We start from the raw sequence: 22,074 nt of genomic DNA on the forward strand, positions 1-22,074 counted from the left end.
AACAACCTGCTTCTTTAGAATCCTCCCCTGAATGTTGATTACTATAGTTTAACTGTGCTGTCTTGTCCTCACCATCCATTTTTCCTTTCATTCTGAAAACCTACTGTGATGTCATTATCTCAGCTGCTTTTAATTAGACTACATCAATTGAAAATTGAGAATGATTCTAAAAATTGTCTTTTACAGTCCAGATCTGTTTAAAACAGAATAGCATGTTTTATACTATGTTGACTATTTAACAGTTATGTTAGAACTCCCTATTATCTAGTGCTTGAATAGACCCAAATTAACAGACCCAGATTAAATGTTTATGATATGTTATGGCTTGTGATATCCGTATATTATACTAGCTGATATTCTTTCTGTATATACAATGTCTCTCAAGTTCTCTTGGACCAGAGTTGTATTAATAAATGTAATTAGCATAAAACTCTGCTTAGCAACATTGATCTGTGGTTGTTATATTAAATTACTAAAATCTCCTTCCCCCATATCATCAAAATTGCCATCCTGAATCACCTTGCATAATGGTTAAAGATGCAAGACTATTTCTATTGGACTTTTTTGCTATAGAAATGCAACTTTCTGATGAGAACATGTTTCAAATTTGCCAGACACCAATTCCCTCTTTGCTGATTCCTGGAATCCAGGGATAGTGACCCACCCTCAACTGGCCAACTTCACTTAATTCCCTTACCCTCTAATTTATTTCACAGAGAACTATCTCTTGCAATGAATATGCTAACATATATAAATAACTTTAACAAATATTTTTCAATTCTATTAAAATTTTCATTCTTACAAAAGTATGTAACTACATCTCTTATCTCAGTGGCTCTCAACCTTGGCTGTGCAGCATTTTCTGAATTTTGGGAGTTGATGGAAATTTTTACGGGTGGAAATATTTTTATATAAGCTCTATACGACATTCTGGATGTTCGGCCATGAGATTTTTCCCATTTCATACTAGCTGAGAAATAACTCAACAAACTAGTAATATCACTGTCTTATTACACACTGAAAATAATAATCAAAATAATAAAGAATAAAGCTAAAATCTAAAAATGAGAAAAAGGCATATATCAGCTACATTCCTTGATATTCTGGCATATCATCTTACAACTGGGACTATCTTGTTCTTGGGAAATCTTGGTATTTGGTGAGAAATGGTAGAATGGTAATGGAAAAATGTCTGTGGTACTCTTTAAAATACCCTCTATGTGAATAACATTAGAGTTCTTTGCTCTTTAAATGCCTTTTTCTTTCTTAATTTTTAAAAAATTTTTGGTGCAAGTGTTCTACTTGGTGAAAGGGGCAACCAGTGTATAGTCACATTATGTACATGAAATTCTTTGAGTTAATTATTAGTAATAATTTGCAATGCAAATGAAAAGATGTATAAATTTGAATTTGAATACGTTTTTATTTATACGCTTGCAAAATAATTTGCAGCTTCAAGGAAAACAGAATATATAACTGCACGTTAGAATCTTTTTCTTAATCCCAAACATATTGCATCCATTTTAAACAATGCTAGACGGAACATATCATATCATGATGCTTCAATTACCCATTTTAATCTTAATAAAAATTCAGAGAATTGGTGAATCAATAGTCATCATGATTAAACAGATATATTCCCGAGTTGTCTTAGAGCCAAACTTTTAGAAATAGCTTAGTAGGGGAAAATAGCCTTTCTTGGAAAGTTGTACTCCAGGTTTAAGTAACTGTGATTTGGTTTCTGAGTCATACAACGTGCATTAATATCTATGTACCATAATGAGAACTTAAAGTGGAATATGGTCTGTTGATTCCTAATATCTATTCAAATATAAGTTATTAACTCCATTATTTAGGGGCTGTTTCCAGTTTATGAATTATTTATGTCCTTTGTTTTGAAAAGGTTGTTATAGCTGTTAGGGCCAAGACAATATAAAAACTCCAGAACTTGATAATAATGCTCATGAGATATTTAAGCATAAGGGAGGCACTGATTACAAAAGCAAGTAACTTGTAATTGAATGAAGAGCCTAAATAAAATGCTTCAGAATTGCAAAGACTCATTCTTTATGGATTACTGAACAACAGCATAAAATGAACCCTCCAAGAATCTCCATGTGGTTTTAGTTTGAAGTGAAATAAACTATGATTTTTTTTTTATAAACATCAGATCTTGAAGAGTTTGATATCAAGAAGTATAGCCACAATTTTTATTTGTTACCACTAGCAAACCAAACAAAAGTTCTGGCCATTGATTGGGCTTGACTGCCCTGAGCCTACTAAATTCTAGGATGATTTAAGTTTTTCCAAAGAGTATTCTGTTTGGTCCTTCCCAGGGCTTAAAATAGAACATACGCAATAGAGATAATAGGGTGTAACCCATTATACAACAGATAATTTTAAACTTGGTTCCAAAAAAATATTTTTAAAAGTTGAGAAACTCTTCTTCTGTCATCAAAAATAATGATCAAACCACTAATCGTAGCCACCACTAATTATCATTAAAATACAATTTGTCTCTTTATAGGTATAAGGCAGTGCTATGGGTAAATGTTACTAATAACAGGTACACTCTGACTCACGGAACTTCTATATGCCTAAAACCTCTGTGAACAATATTCAGGTAAAAGTCACCATTAATTCAGCTCTTTTGAACGGTGGAAGGTTTTCAGATAAATGGCAACTAATGGTCAAATACAGAATCTCTGAGATTTGTACCCACCAGATTTTATAATTTTTCATTAAGCCATTTTGTCAATGTCACCTCTGAGACCAATTAAAAATAAAGAAGAGGGATTTAAAACATTCTTAACAAAAATGTTTTTTCTATTAGACAACAGAACCGACATATTCTTTAGGGCAATACAATTCTACTACATGTAATTTATATAATAGATGGGGAGTAAACTAATAGCCAACACAATCCTATTTTGGGATGTTCAACATCTCCTCCATCATTATCATCAGAAAACCAAGACTTTTCTGGTACTTATTTCATTATGCTAAAGTTACTTTAAATTATCATGTAATTCTTTATACTTTCGGAAATTTCAACTGAGATATTTATTTGTGAGTGCTATAATGCTAATTTACTTCATAGAAATCATTCTTCACTGAAAAATAGTATAATGACAATAGGTTGTTCATGAACTGGGGGGAAGAACTCAAATTTTATTGCTGAACCAACTTAAGCCTAGAAAACATCTGTAACAATTGTTCAACACAGTCTGAATTACTGATAAAGGGCTTAATTTTTCTAAATCTTTATTCTGACAATACTTCTTTTAAAGCTTATGGACTGAAACGAGATGGGTTTTGCCTCTTTTATAGTTCTATTATCTCAACAAAAGTAGATAAACAGTCAGATATTATTTTAAAAAATAACTCAGCAATAAAATGTCAGTGATACATTGCCCAAATCAAACAATTCCCAAAGTTTTCTGAACATTGTTACTAGAGCATTTAAGTAAAAACAATAACAACAACAACAACAACAACAACAACAACAACAACAACAACAAAATCATTATGATTATAAAGCTAAAAACATTCTTTCCTCTCAAATTTCGGAACTATGAACACAGGAATATTTTGAGGGGGAATTATAGATCCTTATAATAACTTAGAGAAATCAAAAATTAAGAAAATCATAAATTAATAAGATGTTTAAGTTTTAAGAAGAATGTACTATCATATATATTTCAAGATACCTAAACCATCATAGAATTATCTGTCTGTTCTTCGAACTCTGGAAGGGAAATAATATATTTTCATCATTCAGATTCTTCTTAAAGTCTTTGACTTTTGGAATGATGAGAATCAAAGTTTTCCTAAGCATTTCCCTGCCTGGATTTGGACGTGTTCCTCATGAACAGCTACCGAAAGATGCACTTTCCAATCTTCTTGTCCTTATTCTCAATCCCTTCCCCTACAGTCTTAATGTGCACTTGATGATAATACTTTATGGTCTAGAATTCAGGGATTAGGAATTCAAAAGCCATCAGAGACACGGAAGGTAATGTTAATTTGTAAAGCCTTTATACCAAGGTATAAAGTAACAGAAAGAATCGGGACCAATGGTGAACTGAAAAAGAGATACCTAGTCCAAAGCACTCAAACTTGCATTATTTTCTGAAAAATACAGGGCTAGCCCAGGAAGACAGGTTAACAGCTTGGCTTCAGCCCAACAACTGCTATGCACAACTTTTAATCTAGATCAGTGGTTTTCAAGACTAGTAGCACATTAGAGTCACTGCATGAATGAAAACAAAGCAGAACTATATATGCCCAGGTTCCTATTCCAGAATTTGAATCAGTTGGTCTGGGATGGTGCTCAGAATATGGTTGGTCTGGGATGGTGCTCAGAATATGGTATCTTTTAACAAGTTTCCTAGATGATACTAATTAATGTCCACCAAAGTTGAGAACCTTGAGTATAAATAATACATTTTAGACCTAATAAATAGATTTTATTATATTACATGAAAACTATTATATTACATGAAAACCATGTTTTGCTGAGATGTTAATTCCTACAGTTCGGAAAGAGGCTGGTAATTTACAAATTTATAATAAGGTCAATTCACTGTTTTTCAAATGCTAGGCTTCTCTACACCATCTTCACTCACACATTAATTTGTTAGACAGCTGAGGTTAGAAATACAGACAGTTATCTCAGAAATAACCTTTGTAACTATGTGTATTAATTACACAAGATTCTCCAGGGAAATAGAATAAATAGGATGTTTGTGTATATGTGTGTATAAATTTGTATCTATAACACATATATATTATATATAATGTTTTTATGTATCTTAGGGATCTTTAAGTTACTAATTACATATTTAAAGCTATGAAATGTGCATTTCTTGGCAAGTTACACCAGTGATTTTATATTTATTCCAATTTCCAATAAAAGCTTAAGGAAACAGACAAAAATATAAAGGACAAGAAAAATAGGGGAACAGCCACAAAACAAAAAGATTCAGTGACAGGAAAAAGTCTTCACAGGGGCGCCTGGGTGGCGCAGTCGGTTAAGCGTCCAACTTCAGCCAGGTCACGATCTCGCGGTCCGTGAGTTCGAGCCCCGCGTCAGGCTCTGGGCTGATGGCTCAGAGCCTGGAGCCTGTTTCCGATACTGTGTCTCCCTCTCTCTCTGCCCCTCCCCCGTTCATGCTCTGTCTCTCTCTGTCCCAAAAATAAATAAACGTTGAAAAAAAAAAAAAATTTAAAAAAAAGAAAAAGTCTTCACAGTCAGTGCCCATCAACATTTAAAGTTATCCAAAGAGTGCAAATGCTCAATTCAAATCAATATCATGCACTAAACTATTAATACTTGTCCCTTGAAGTTGCAGACTAGAAAAGTAGCCCACCTCTGTCATATATACACACATTTATAGAGGGCAGGAGAAGGAGAGAGAGAGAGAGAGAGAGAGAGAGAGAGAGAGAAGGGAAAAAGATTCTGAGAATTGGTTTATGTAATTACAGAGACTGGCAAGTCCAAAATCTACAAGGTAGACCAGTAGGCTGGAGAGCCGGGGAAAATTTGATGTTGCAGCTCTAGTCTGAAGACAGGGTGGAAACAGAATTTCCTCTTCACTGGGGACCTGTGTGTTATTTTTCTTAAGCCTTCAACTGATTGGATGAAGCCCACCCACATTATGGAGGGTGATCTGCTTTACTCAAAGTCAATTGATTTAAATGTTAATCTCATCTAAAAAAAATCCCTTCAAAGAAACATTTAGAACAGTATTTGGTCAAATCCCTTGGTACAATGACTAGTTAGGTTGATGTATCAAATAACCATTACAACTTCACCAACTACAACACAAAAGAAGGATGGAACTACTTGCTTTTGATGAAACAGAATTGCATTCTCTCACTCACAAATTCAGTTTCTTGGTTACCTATGTGTTCTAACCAGCCAAAGTAAATAACTGAAAAAAACACGGTTTTATTTCTAGACCTATGCCCTTTTCTTTATATTTTGCTTCCTTTAGGAGATGTTACATTGAGAGAATCCTCTCAATTCACGGTTTCTGGCATTAAAGAACTTTTTTTTTTTTTTTAATTTTCCTCTTCATTTTTCCATTTACTGAACTAACATTCACCTGAAAATGATGTACTTAGGTTTTTTTTTAAAGGGCTAGAAGTTAAAAACAACTTAAAAAACTATAGTGCTAGAAGTTAGATTTGGAAGTTTGTTTATACTAATGTGGCAGTTTGAAAAAAATGGTTACAATTTATCTGCAACTCCTATCTGGAGGTAAAATCTGTGTCCTCTTTCACTGAATTGGGGAAGCCTTGTGACTACTTGAACAAATATAGAATCGATGCTATGTAACTTCCAAGACAAGGTCATAAAAGGCCTTACAACTTCTGCCAGGCTTTCTTGAGATGGCCACCTTGGGAGAAGCCAGCCTTCATATAAGAAATCTATTGTGCATGTCTTAGATGCTGGAAAGGCTGCACAAAGGAATTAATGCAGACAGTCCTGCTGAGCACAGCAGTCCTAGCTATTACTGCCATGGTGGCAAACCAAGTGAATGAAGTCATCTTAGACTCTACAGACCAGCCTATTGGCTGAATATTATGTATATATAATATGTAATATTATATATATGACTTTATTTGATACACTAAGGAGCAAAGAGTCAAATTCTGCCTGAATTCTTCACTCACAGAATCCATGTGATATAATAAAACAGCAGATGTTTAAAGCTACTCAGTTTTCTGACAGTGGGTTATACAGAAATATAACGGAAACAATTAGTAATGGAGATAAAGGACTAGAACTAAAAGCTGAGACATCTATTTTTTCTCTTGAGTTAAATGTAAGAGCAAACTTAAATAGGCAGTTTCATACACACTACAGGCACCCATAAAGCTAAATATTCTCTGGATAAGCTGACACAGGGGTAATGATAACACTATTGTGTTCTGCTGGCTACTTACATCTGCTTTGATGAAAGGGAGACACTTCAGAAATTACATTTGATTTTCTGTCCTATACCTCACCCCATCCCCAATCATCCCATATCCACCGAGTGACACAAGAAATTCAAAGTAACCCTAGACCTTCCCGCTCCCTTCTACTGTTACGGAACCATGCTGGCACGCTGGCAGAAAAACCAAGTGGCATTCGGAGATCTTGGTGGATTGGAGATTTATTTAACACCGGCAGGCTCAGAGGAGACCCGTTTCTCCAAAGATCTGAGCCCTGAGCACAAGCATGGGGGACAATTTATAGTCCGTTACTTCCACATTCCGTGTTAGTAGTAATTTGGCACACACAGCAAGCACGGCAGGAGGAAGAACCCAGATGAGGGGTCTCTAAGCTAGAAACTAGAGCTTATTTGGTCCCGAAGGCCATCTGCACCATAAGGTGCAGAACTTTACTTATTTTCCCAACACTATCAGTACAGTAAAACCTGTTGTATCTACCTCTAAAATATTTTTCCAATCCATCCACTTCTCTGCATCTCTACCATCACCACCTCAGGCCACCATCGTTTCTTGTTTGGTTTATGGCTACAGCCTCCTAACTGCTTACTTAATTTTCAGATCTTTTTCACTGCTCTGTTTTTATTTATTTTTTTTCACTGCTCTGTTTAAGACTCTTATTTTATTTTCATTATCTTGGGAATAAAACTCAGGATCCTAAACTTACAATGAGTAAATAAGCCATTGATGCACTGCATAGTTAATACAACAGACAACAATATTGTATTATAATCATCAAACTAGAACTTAATTATTCTCTAAATTAAAAAGGATAATTATGTAATATCATAGAGGAACTAATTATCACTTCAGTGGCAATCATATTACAATACAGAAATAAATCAAACTAACATGTTGTACACCTTGAGTTTACACAATGGTTCATCTCAGATATATTCAATCACACGTATACACAAAACAAAAACAAATAACTCAATACCTTCACCATGACCCATAATGTGTTGTTTGATCTAGCTCCTGTCGACACTGGCAATCTTATATCAAGCAATACCACTGTTTATATACCATTTTCCAGCCACATCAGCCTTTTCCAAGCTCCTTGAACTTCCCAAACTTTTTTGCCACAATATTTTCATGCTTGCCCTTCTCTTTGTCTAGAGCACTCCTCATGTCTGATTCCTTCTCACTTTCACATTCCCTGATCCTCTCTACTAAAGATTCTTTTTGGCACACGCACCCCAATGTTTACAGCAGTGCTATCAACAGTAGTCAAATTATGGAAAGAGCCCAAATGTCTATCAACTGATGAATGGATTAAGAAGATGTGGTTTATATATTACGATGGAATGCTAGTCAGCAACAAAAAAGAACGAATTCTTGCCATTTGCAACAACGTGGATGGAACTGGAGGGTATTATGCTAAGTGAAATAAGTCGGTCAGAGAAAGACAGATATTATATGATTTCACTCACATGTGGAATTTGAGAAACTTAACAGATGAACATGGGGGAAGGGAAGAAAAAATAAGATAAAAATAAAGAGAGAGGCAAACCATACGAGACTCTTAAATATGGAGAACTGAGGTTTTTATAGGGGAGGTGGGCAGAGGGTGAAATGGGTGACAGGCATTAAAGAGGGCACTTTTCGGGATGAACACTGGGTGCCATATGGAAGAGACAAATCCCTGGGTTCTACTCCTGAAGCCAAGACTACACTGTATGTTAACTAACCTGAAAAAAAAAGAGCCCTTTTTATTTCCCTCATAATACTACTTTCAACATTTATGATCTCTCTTATTAATTTTTATGCTATTTTTATGCTATGCTATGCCAGTGGCAAATAAGCCCCAGGCATAGACAGAGGTCTCATTTGTCTTAATGATCCATGTTATCACCAGCGCCTACCATTGTGCCATAAACAGAAGATATGTTCAGTGAATATTTCTGAATACTTGAGTGATCGAACGAGTGCTTCGAGTTCTGACATTTCACTCCATCTGTAAGTAATAGAATAATCTGAATGCCTGGAATTAGCCAAAAGCATAGATTCTATTGCAGAGCACTGATCTACTTAACTAGAGCATTCTCAATAAATGTTTTCAGTTATCATCAACACAGCTCTCATGCATCTCTTGATTCACGCATTTGTTGAATGTCTGCTTTGTGCCTGATTACAGGATAGCATAATACAATGCAAAAGCGCCTCACCAATCTAGGACACATCTTAGGTCACATTAATATTAGTACTCAAATACTGCTCTTTCCAACTTCCTGTCTGCTTGTTCAGGAACTCAAATGCCTTAACCCTCTCCCCCACCTCAGCAACAAGAGGGTTTTCTATGCACTTCAACATCAGCTAAATCATAGCTCCCACTGTACTCTGCTACTCCAAGTTCACCTTTAATTACCACTGCTGGTCTGGTTATCCCATACAAGCTTCTGAGCCCACTAAGGTGTCTATCCTTACCTTTTCATCTGCAACATTAATGCTCTCAGCTCTAACAGTACTGCATTATGTCAGTAGCCTTTGCAACATCCCATACCACTATATTAAGCTCAATTAGAAGAAGATAGGGTTCCATAGATGGATGGGTTGGACACCTGTACCAGTAAGAGTAAACTCACAATTATACCAAGTAGATTCAAAACTGTAAAAGCCTCAAAACAATATGGGGGTGTTTCTTTTTTTTTTTTTTTTTTTAATGTTTATTTATTTTTGAGAGAGAGAGACAGAGCATGACCTGAGGAGGGGAAGAGAGAGAGGCAAACAGAATCTGAAGCAGGCTCCAGGCTCTGGGCTGTCAGCACTCGAACTCACAAACTGTGAGATCATGACCTGAGCTGAAGTCAGACATTGAACTGAGTGAGCCACTCAGGCGCCCCTAGAAGTAGGTTTCTTGATCATGTGATAATACTGGGTGGGAGAACAGATTGGTGAGGCAGCCATCTCCCATAAAGTCATTCAGAGATCTAGACTTATGAGGGTTCTGCCATCTTCTGCAAGTGGCTTCCAAAGTTCCCTGAGAGAGGTCTCAAATAGGTAGCAGGAAGGAGAAAGGAGAATGGAAGAGGACCACGTGTGATTTTTATGAGCCAGTCCTGGAAGTAGCACCTTCACCATCACTTCCTATCATACCCCACAGGATAGAACTCAGTCATGGTAATGACACATAATGACAAGAAGAGCTGGGAAATGCGGTGCCTACATGGGCAAATCACTTTTCAGTAACAATTCATAAACTTTTGAAGGGTGGTAGGCTATGCCTGCCACAGCCCATAGTGTTTCAGAACATAGCTTTTCAGTCCACACAGAGAATCCTTCATGTCCCCAAGATCTGCACATGTTTCTAAGATGGTTAGATTGGAACTGGTTTCAGGATTGGGCCCTACACCATACCCAGACTTATCATTTCAGCAGAATCTTTAGTTGGTGTGGCTAAACATAAGAACTTCAGCAAGGGTTCAAGGTTCTCCTTGTACTTTGGCTTTTGGAGCCTTCCATTGAACCATAAGTTACATCAAGTTTTAATATTTGGGACAAAATATGGTTTTCCACTTTCAAAAAACTCCTCAATCTCCAAAATAAAATCATTAGGAGCAAATATTTTTTTTTCTGGTAATCGTGTTTCTTAAAACAATCTACCAGTCATATCTCATACCTCAAATTCAATCTTTTAAGATCTTTGTTAGGAATCTGAGATGAGCCTAAATATTGGCAGGAATTTATATAGGAATAGAAACTAAAGAATTCTAGATGAGATGTAAGATTTGAACAACGACTGACAAGAATTCATTCATCCATCCATTAAATATAGCTCTGAAGCACAGAGACAGAAATTGACTTTCCAGTCTATAAACCAGAAATAATATTCTTTGCACGGACCTATAAACTACCTTATGGTAGGTGCTATTTGTTATTCTTTTGGTAATTTTCACAAAATTTACCACAAAACCTATTTCACTAAAAATTTAAAAGCACAGCTTAGAGTTCCTGGAGTCTTTACACTATGATTTCATTGATGATCTTAAGGTCAGAAAATTAGAACAAATGCAAACAGATGATAGGTATTTTCATGATAACTTTCGGAAACAGCCAAAACTAAGGGTGAAAATAAGGGTAATATATTTTAGAATTGTAACCGTAGGCAAGAATCCAAGCTCACGAAGCTCAGTCTTCAGAACGTCGGTTAAACAATGACATTTGGGAAAGTCAGTATGCAGTAACTCTCCAATTTCCTCTGAAGGAAAGCCTGGACAGGCCTGGCCTAGCTGGCTGGAATTTGAGGGGCCACCTCAGAAGGTAGAAAAGCTCTTGCCTGCATCTGTGGTGCACAGTGCCAGAATCCAAATACCACTTGTGTTCCAAGGAGAGATGCCAAGGGTCAGTTTGCAGAAATGAGTCCAAATGTGCTGTTGAACCAAAGAAGCTTAAGAGCCAAGCCAAGGGAGCCAAGAATCCAGGCAAGGCTATACCAAGAAACAATGGGTCAGAATTGGGAACTGGGAGGTAATGACCAGGATCTAATGATTTTGGCCATCCTTCTTCTAGGTGGGGTATAAATTGGGACAAACCAGCATATTTAAAGTATCTAGGACAGAGCAGACAATGAACAAATTGACTTTAAAAAATTAGGATAAAAATCAATTCTACCAAAGAAGATTTCTAGGAATGTGACACAAATGGTAACAAATGTAACTTGATTTGAAAAACAGCCGATAGGTTTTGGCTTTTCCTAATCATATTCTTTATTGACTCATTTTCAAAGAGACTTTTGAAATTTAACCACTGAAGTCATTGGTAGAGAGTAATCAATTAACTAAAAGTAGACTTACATAAAATCTGGGAACCCTAATGAAACACTAAGTCACATATCCGTATCCTCTGTTGTTGTCACCTAACAAAGCAGAGGCTCAAAGAATGAAGGTTTGATCGTGACAAGGGTGAGCATTTAATAGCAGTATTTTTTGAGTGTAACTTCCTTAGATTGGGTTTCTGTGAAATAGACACAATTACAGGAATTCATGTACAAGTGATTTATGAAGAAAGTGCTCCCAGGAAAAGCCAGTTAAAGAGTGGGAAAAGAAGGACAGGGAGGGGAAAAGCTAAACAAGAGTGCAACAGCAAATCCCCCTGCTTCTGGAAAATAGCAGCACCTTGATTCCACCAGGCATCTTGATTGTAGGCTGCATCTAAGTTTTCCTGTCCCTGAGCAACAGGGCTTCCTTTCACACTCGTACCTTGCACTGGGCCAGCCTTAGCTAGGAATCCCCCTGAGCAGACATCAACACGAGGCACTTCTAACTGTCTTCACAGGCAAGCAAAGGTAGCCGTCTTTTGAAATGTCGTAAGTATAGGCTGTGGAAAGCCAAAGTGCAACACATCGAGAGTAGGGACTCTGTGAAGGATTAAAAGCATCTGGGGGGAATCGGGGCAAAAGACTGATAATTGTGGTGGTGTTACAGATGGTTTCAGTTTATGTATGTAAACATGATTCCATTAACAATATTTTTATATAATACCATGATTAAATATTCTTTTATAAGAAAAAGCAATGTTTCTTGTCATATGTGAAAGCAACACAAGGATGTAAAAAGGGGGGAAACTGACATTTCCCACAAATTCTCTTCCCTTTCTATTCCTCTAAGTCACCAATGTTAAAATCATTAATTGTTTATTCTTAACATCTTTACCCATATTTATGTAAGCATATGGACATGTAAGGTTTGTTTTTATTAAAAATGGTAATAGCACACACAATACTTTTTCCTTGCCCACATAAAATATTACATGGCCATCCTTTCAGATAAATACATAAATATATGTATATATATATATATATATATATATATATATACACACACACACATATATATAATTCATTTTCAAATAAGAGAAAATATTCAATATGGATAACCCAAAATGTATTAAATTATTTCCCTCTAAATGGCAAACATTAAAGATGATTCTTTTTCTATGTCACTATAAATAATGCTAAACTAAAAACTTGGGTACCTATATCCTTATATGCAAGTATTTTATTTACATAGGATAGATACTAAAAGGTGGGATTTCTGGGTCAAAGAGTATGTAGGTCTCTAATTTTAAAAGGTAAAGAGAAACTCAGTTGATCACCTTGCTTCCTATTTCACTGAGAAAATAGAAATAATCAGAGGAGAACCTTCACAAACTGCCTCCAACAAATTTCCTTCCCACTGACCAGGATCTGCATCATATACCACGTCCTCCCTCCCACCATAAACCATCAGTCCATTCTCCTCTCTAAACCCCATGTGTCTGTCCATATACTATCTCATTCCCTCCTTGCCTACTCAAGGATGCTGTTTCTCCAGCAATGCTCCCCTCTTCTGTTCTCCCACACTAACTAAATTCTTCCATTTGCTACAGTTTAATATACATTCAGGCTATAACCACTTCTCACCACATTTAATATCATAACCTTTGGTCCAAGCTGTCATTTTTTCCTGGATCATGGCCGTACCTGCCAAAATGGTCTCTCTGTTTCAACCTCTGTTCCTTTACAATCTATTCTTCACATGGTAGTCAGAGTGATTCTTAAGACAGATCAGGTCTCCAGAGTGAAGATTCTCTAACAACCCTATTTAAAATTTTTAATCACCTCTTGGGGCGCCTGGGTGGCGCAGTCGGTTAAGCGTCCGACTTCAGCCAGGTCACGATCTCGCGGTCCGTGAGTTAGAGCCCCGCGTTGGGCTCTGGGCTGATGGATCAGAGCCTGGAGCCTGTTTCGGATTCTGTGTCTCCCTCTCTCTCTGCCCCTCCCCCGTTCATGCTCTGTCTCTCTCTGTCCCAAAAATAAATAAACGTTGAAAAAAAAATAAAATAAAATAAAATTTTTAATCACCTCTCATGTCCCAATCCCTAAATTGTTCCCTTTCTTTTATAGCATTTATCACGTTTAAATAAAATCTGTAATTTACATATCCTAGATTATTTTGGATACTTCATAAGTTAATGCAAATCATGCTCAATTCTTATTATTGCATTTCTGTCTTTATATTTTCCAAGATTATGAAAAGCACTTAAAAAGTAGAAGGGATTTTTACAATAGATATCTAATACTTATCACCTGCATTTGACCATTAACATTTTGCTGTATTTGCTGTATCATGTTTCCTTCTCCTTTCTCATTCTATCCAGCCATGCAGCCATCTTATTTTTGATGCATTTCACAGTAAATTGCAGAATCAAGTTTAACTCACTGATTTTTAACTCACATTTTCATGTTTAATGTCTACTCAAATATTTTGCTCATTTTTAATTGGGTTGTTATTTGCTTAGTGAATTATAGGGTTTCCTTCTATATCCTATATACCACTTCTTTGTCAGATGAATGCTTTGTGTATATTTTCCCCCCATCTGTGGTTTGCCGATTCATTTCGTTAATTGTGTATTTTGACAAGCATAAGTTTTAACTTTCAATAAAGTATAATTTATCAATTTTTATAGTTACTGCTTTCTGTAACCTTAGAAACTTTTGCTTATATACACAATGAAGAAATTCTCCTGGCTTTTTTTTCCCCCTGAAAGTTTGATGATTTAAGCTTTTGCATTTAGGCTAATAACTCATCTTGAATTAAGTTTTATGTATAGTGAGGTAGAGTTAAGCTACTTCTTTTTTTATAATATATTTTATTATATATTTATATATATACATAGATATATATATGTATATACATACACACACACACATTTAAAGTGCATTTTAATACATTTTATTTTTAGAGCAATTCAGGTTCACAGCAAAATTGAACAGAAAGTAGAGAGAGCTCCTGTCAGCATACTGTGCACTACCTGTTACCAATCTTAGGGCAGGACTACAAATACTTCTGTCCACTGAATCTTAATATTAGAGTCACCAAGGAAAACACAACACAGTTAAGCACTGGATGGAATAATACTTTACTTACATAAAGAGACAGAGAAAGATCAGCTTCAATACAGGGTGTGACCCATGGCCAACAGGTCTCTCCTGGCAGCCAATACAGGACAGTTTGCTTACTTACATCCTTCTCTAGCAATGGTTAAAAAAAAAAAGTCCTGACCCCCCCCCCCCCACCTTGTGGAGTCTAAAATACTCAAAGCTGGTGGACTCGCTGAGGGCCAACGACTTCCATGCTTAAGCAGAACAAAGGAACACGCACTGCTCCTGAAACAGGAAAAACAATTTCCCGCTACAAGGTGGTAAATCTAGCACAGGCTGTGCAGTTCTTTACCTGTTGGTAAGTTAGTGCTGCAGGCCCAAGGCTCGTTGTTTTACAGAAGAGTAGGGATCAAAAGACTGAATGTATGAGACTGCATTTCTTAATAATTCCCATAGACAATCTGTCCCCACACATGCATAACCTACCCCCACTATCAACATCCTGCACCAGAGTGGTATATTTGTTATAACTGACACATTGTTATCAGCCAGAGCTCATAGTTTACATTAGGATTCATTCTCTGTGCTGTACATTTTATGGGGTTTAACAAATGGATAATGACATGTATCCACCATTACAGTCTGCACACTAGTTTTACTAGCGTAAAAATCCTGTGCTCTGCCTGTTCCTCTCTCTCTCTCTCTCTCCTACTCAAGACTGGTGACCACCGATTATTTTTACTGTCTCCATTGTTTTACTTTTTCTAGAATGTCATACAGTTGGAATCACAGTATGTAGCCATTTTGGATTGGCTTCATTCACTTGGTAATATGCATTTAAGTTTCCTCCATGTCTGTCATGGCTTGATATAACTCAATTCTTTTTAGTGCTGAATAATATTCCATTCTCTGGGTGTATTTGAGTTTATTCACCCATTCACTAATAAAGTACGTCTTGGTTGCTCCAAAGTTTTGGCAGTTTTATGAATAAGGCTGCTATAAATGTCTGTGTGAAGGTTTTTGTGTAAACATAAATTTTAAAATTCATTTGAATAAATACCAAGAAATATGATTGTTGGATCACATGGTAAGCATAGGGTTAGTTTTGTAAGAAGCTGCCTGTCTTCTAAAGTGACTGTACCACTTTGCACTCCCACCAGCAATGAATTGGAGTTCTTCTTTCCAAATCCTAGCCAGTATTTGGTGCTGTCAGTATCCTGAATTTTTACTATTCTAATAGGTGTATGGGATCTTTTTTGCTGTTTTTTTTTTAATTTTTTTAATGTTTTATTTATTTTTGACAGAGAGAGAGAGACAGAGCATGAGCAGGGGAGGGTCAGAGAGAGAGGGAGACACAGAACCCGAAGCAGGCTCCAGGCTCTGAGCCATCAGCACAGAGCCCCATGCGGGGCTGAAACTCACAGACCACGAGATCATGACATGAGCCAAAGTCAGACGCTCAACCGACTGAGCCACCCAGGCGCCTGTCTTTTTTGCTGTCTTAATTTGGAATTCTCTAGTAACATGATGTCAATTAACTTTCCATGTACTTACTTGCTCTCTGTGTATTATTTTATTTATTTGTTTGTTTATTTATTTATTTATTTATTTATTTATTTATTTAATTTATTTATTTATTTATGAGAGAGAGACAGAGAGAGAGAGAGAGCGTGACTGGGGGAGGGACAGAGAGAGGGAAAGAGAGAGAATCCTAAGCAGGCTCCACACTGTCAGCATGGAGCCCAGTGCAGGGCTCAAACTAACAAACCATGAGATCATGACCTGAGCTGAAGTCAGATAACCAACTGAGCCACCCAGATGCCCCTGTACATCTTCTTCTGTGAGGTGTCAAAGTAACCTGCCCAGTTTTAAATCAGGTTGTTCATTTTCTTTTTGAGTTTTAAACTTTCTTTATATGTTTTGGATAACAGTCCTTAATTAGATATATCTTTTGAAAAATATTTTCTCACAGTCTGTATTGTCAACTTATTCTCTTGACACTCTCTTTTGCAGAGCATGTTTGTAATTATTAGGAAGCCCAGCTTCTCTATTCTTTCTTTCATGGATCTTGCCTTTGATGTTGTTTCTAAAAAGTCACTGCCATACCCAAGGCGTCTAACTTTTCTCCATGGTTATCTTCTGTGAGTTTTATAGTTTTGTGTTTTGCATTTAGACCTATGATCCATTTTTTAAGAAATTTTTTTAATGTTTATTTATTTTTGACACAGAGAGAGAGAGAGAGGGAGAGAGAGAGAGAGAGAGAGAGAGAGAGAGAGAGCGCATGAGCCGGGGAGGGGCAGAGAGAGAGGGAGACACAGAATCTGAAGCAGGCTCCAGGCTCTGTGCTGACAGCAGGGCTCGAACTCACAGACCATGAGATCATGACCTGAGCCGAACGAAGTTGGACACTCAACCAACTGAGTCACCCAGGCGCCTCCCTATGAGCCATTTTGAGTTAATTTTTGTGAAGGTGCAAGGTCTGTGTCTGGATTTATTTATTTTTATTTATTTTTTTGCATGTAGATGTCCACTTGCTCTGGCACCAAATATTGAAAAGACTATCTTTGCTCCATGTATTGTTTTTTTTTGCTTCTTTGTCAAAGATAAGTTGACAGTATTTTTGTGGGTCTACCTTTGGGATCTCTATTCTGTTTCGCTGATATATTTGTTGATCTTTTCACCAATACCATGCTGTCTCGATTACTGGTAGCTTTATAATAAGTCTTGAAGTCAGGTAGTGTGAGTCCTCCAATTGTTCTTCTTGTTCATTATTGTGTTGACTATTCTGGGTCTTTTGCCTATGTAAACTTTAGAACCAGCTCGTTAATATCTACAAAATAACTTGCTGAGATTTTAACTAGGATTTTATGGAATCTACAGATCAGGTTAAGGAAAACTGACAACTTGACAATATTTATCCTTCTTATCCATGAATATGGAACACTTCTCCATTTATGACGTTCTTTGGTTTCATTCATCAGAGTTTTGTAGATTTTCTCATTTACATCTTGTGCATGTTTAGTTTTATAACTAAGTATTTCATTTGAGAGATGCTAATGTAAATGTGTTTTTAATTTCAAATTCCACTAATTACTGGCATACAGAAAAGTTGTTGACTTTTGTATGTTAATCTTGTATCTTGCAATATTACTATAAATGCTTAAGCTCCATGAAGTGTTTTTTTTATTGATTTTTAAAAATTTCTACATAGACAATCATGTTATCTACTAAGAGTTTTCTTTCTTCCTATTCTGTACACATTTTCTTTTCTTGTGTTATTGCATTAGTTAGGACTGATAGTATAATGTTGAAAAGCAGTGGGTAAGAGGGGACACCCTTTCCATGTTCCTGGTCTTGGTGGGTAAGCTTTGAGTTTCTCACCATTAACTATGATGTCAGCTGAAGGTGTTTTGTAGATGTTCTTATCAAGTTTTGGAAGTTTTCCTTCTATTCCTAGTTTGCTGAGTTTTTGCCATGAGTGGATATTGGATTTTGTCAAGTGCTTTTTACGCATCTATCTATACGATTATGTGATTTTTTTTTCTTCTACAGTCTGTTGATATGATGGATTATATTGATTTTTGAGTGTTCAATTAGCCTTGCACACCTGGGATAAATCTCACTTGCTTGTGGTATATGACTATTTTCATACATTGTTGGATTTGACTTGCTAATATTTTGTCAAATATTTTTGCATCGATGTTCATGGCAGATATTGATCTGTAGTTTCCTTTTCTTGTAATATCTTTGTCTGGTTTGGTATTAGGGTATGGTGGCCTCATAAAATGAGTTAGGGAATATTCCCTCTGGTTCTAGCCTCTGAAGCACATTGTGGGGAATGTATTTAATCTACTGCTTTAATGTTTGGCAGACTTCACCAGTGAATCCATTTGGGCCTGGTGCTTTCTGTTTTGGGAGGTTATTAATTATTGACTCAACTTATTTAACAGATACAGGCCTACTCAGATTGTCTATTCCTGTGTTGGTTCTGGCAAATTATGACTTTCAAGAAGTTGATCCATTTCATCTAGATTATCAAATTTCGGGGCAGAGAGTTGTTCATAATATTCCTTTGTTATCCTTTATCATTCATCAGATCTATAGGAACGACTCTCCTTTTATTTCTCAATAATATCAATAATTCATGACTGCTTTCTTATTTTTTAGTTAGTGTAGCTAGAGTGTTACCAATTTCATTGATCTTTTCAAAGAACTAGCTATGATTTTGTTGATTTTCTCTATTATTTTCCATTTTCCATTTTCCATTTCATTTATTTTTCCAGTATATTATTTTTTTATTTCTTTAAATTTAATCTGCTTTTTTTTAGCTTCCTAACATGGAAGCTTAGATATTAGATCTTTCTTCTTTTCTAATATATGCATTCAATGCTATAAATTTCCCTCTAAGCAGTGCCTTTACTATATCCCACAAATTTTGATAAATTGTGTTTTCAATTAATTCAAAACATTTTTAAATTCCTCTTGATATTTCTTTTTTGAACCATGTTTTATTTAGAAGTCTATTGTTTAATCTCCAAGTATTTGGGGATTTTACAGATTTTTTATAGCTATTTTATTTGTTATTGATTTCTAATTTAATTTCACTTTAGCCTGAAAGTAGACATTGCATGATTTCTACTCTTCTAAATTTGTTAAGATGTGTTTTATCACCCAGAATATGATTCATTTTGGTGAATATTCCATGTGAGTTTGAAAGGAGTATTTAGTCTGCTGTTGTGGGATGAAATAGTCTACAGATGTCAATTTTATCTAGTTGAATGATAGTACTGCTGAGTTCAACTATCCTCACTGATATCCTATTTACTGGATCTGCCATTTCTGATAGAATATTTTTAAAATCTTCCAAATATAATAATGGATTCATCTATTTCTCCTTGTAGTTCTATCAGTTTTTACCTCAAGTAGCTTGATGTTCTATTATTAGATGCATACACATTCAGGATTCTTAGATCTTCTTGGTGTACTGACCCTTTTATCATTATGTAATGCCCCTCTTTATCTCTGATAACTCTCCATGCTCTTAAGTCTACTCTTTCAAACATATAGCTACTGCAGCTTCATTTTGATTAATGTTACTATGGTAGAACTTTCTCCATTAATTTACTTTTAATCTATATGTGTCTTTATATTTAAAGTGGGTTTCGTGGGGCACCTGGATGACTCAGTCAGTTAAGTGTCCAACTTCAGCTCAGGTCATGATCTTGCGGCTCATGAATTTGAGCCCCGCGTTGGACACTGTGCCAACAGCTCAGAGCCTGAAGCCTGCTTCAGATTCTGTGTCTCCCATCTCTCTCTTCCCCTCCCCTACTCATGCTCTGCCCTTCTCTCTCTCTCTCTCTCTCTCAAAAATAAACGTTAAAAATAAATAAGGGAAGGGAAGCAAAAATAATATAAAAACAGGGAGGGGACAGGGGCGCCTGGGTGGCTCAGTCGGTTGAGCGACCGACTTCCACTCAGGTCATGATCTCACAGTTTGGGAGTTTGAGCCCTACGTTGGGCTCTGTGCTGACAGCTTGGAGCCTGGAGCTGCTTCAGATTCGGTGTCTCCCTCTCTCTCTGCCCCTAACCCATTCGCATTCTGTCTCTGTCTCTCTCAAAAATAAATAAACATTAAAAAAAATTAAAAAAAAATAGGGAGGGGACAAAACATAAGAGATCCTTAAATATAGAGAACAAAATAAGCGTTGCTGGAGGGATTGTGGGTAGGGGGATGGGCTAAATGGTCAAGAGGCATTAAGGAAGACACTTGTTGGGATGAGCACTGGGTGTTGTATGTAGGCGATGAATCACTAGATTCTACTCCTGAAATCATTATTGCACTATATGCTAACTTGGATATAAAGTAAAAAAAAAAAAAAAAAAAAATATATATATATATATATATATATATATATATATATACACACACACACACACACACACACACACACGTATACACACAAACACACACACACACATATATTTAAATAAATAAATGAATGAATGAATGAATGAATGAATGGTGGGGGTCAGTGCCTGGTGCCTGGGTGGCTCAGTCAGTTAAGCATCTGACTTCAGCTCAGGTCATGATCTTACAGTTCATGGGTTCAGGTCCCGCACTGGGGTCTGTGCTGACAGCTCAGAGCCTGGAGCCTATTTCAGATTCTGTGTCCCCCTCTCTCTTTACCCCTCCCCTGCTCATGCTCTGTCTCTGTCTTTCAAAAATGAATAAACATTAAAAACATTTTTGTTTTAATAAAAAAATAAAGTGGGTTTCTTATAGACAACATATTGTTGGGTCTTGTTTTTAGATCCACTCACAATCTGTCTTTCAAACCATTGACATGTAAGGTGATTTTCATATAATAGAATTAATATGTACTATATTTGCTACTGTTTTTATTTGTTGCCCTATTCTTTGCTCCTGTTTTTGTCTTCCATACTTTCTCATATACTTTGTGGCACTAAGTATTTTGTATGATTCCATGTTTTCTTCTTAGCATATCAATCACTTTTTTTTTAGTGTTGTCCTTAATTCACAATATACATTGCAACTAATCTAAGTCCACTTTCAAATAACATTATGCCACTTCACAGGTAATACAAGTATCTTTTAATAACAAAATACTCTTAATTCTTCTCTCCTATCTCTTGTATCATTACTGTCATTCATTTTTCCTATAAATAAGCACACATTAGCATATATAAATATATGTGTGTATAATCAAATACATAGTAGCTATGATTTTGAACTGTTATATATCAATTAAGAATAAGAAACATAGGGGTGTCTGGGTGGCTGAGTTGGTTAAGCCTCCAACTTTGGCTCAGGTCATGATCTCAAGGTTTGTGAGTTTGAGTCTGCATCTGGCTCTGTGCTGACTGATAGTTCAGAGCCTGGAGCCTGCTTCAGATTCTGCCCCTCCTCCACTCGCATTCTGTCTCTCTCTCAAAGATAAACATTAATTTTTAAAAAATAAAGAATAAGAAAAATAAAAGATCTACCTTTATCACCTGATGTTCTTCTTCTTTTTTTAATGTAGATCAGAGTTTTTGACCTACACCACTTCCCTTCTCTCTGAAGTGTTTCTTTTAACATTTCTTACTAGGCAGACTAGCAACAAATTCTCTGAGTTTCTGTGTGAAAAAAGTTTCTCCTTCACTTTTGAAGGGTCATTTTTCAGGGTACATAACTTTATGTTGGCAGCTTT

The sequence above is a fragment of the Leopardus geoffroyi genome, chromosome A1 (assembly GCF_018350155.1).
Source record: "Leopardus geoffroyi isolate Oge1 chromosome A1, O.geoffroyi_Oge1_pat1.0, whole genome shotgun sequence".
NCBI lineage: Eukaryota > Metazoa > Chordata > Mammalia > Carnivora > Felidae > Leopardus > Leopardus geoffroyi.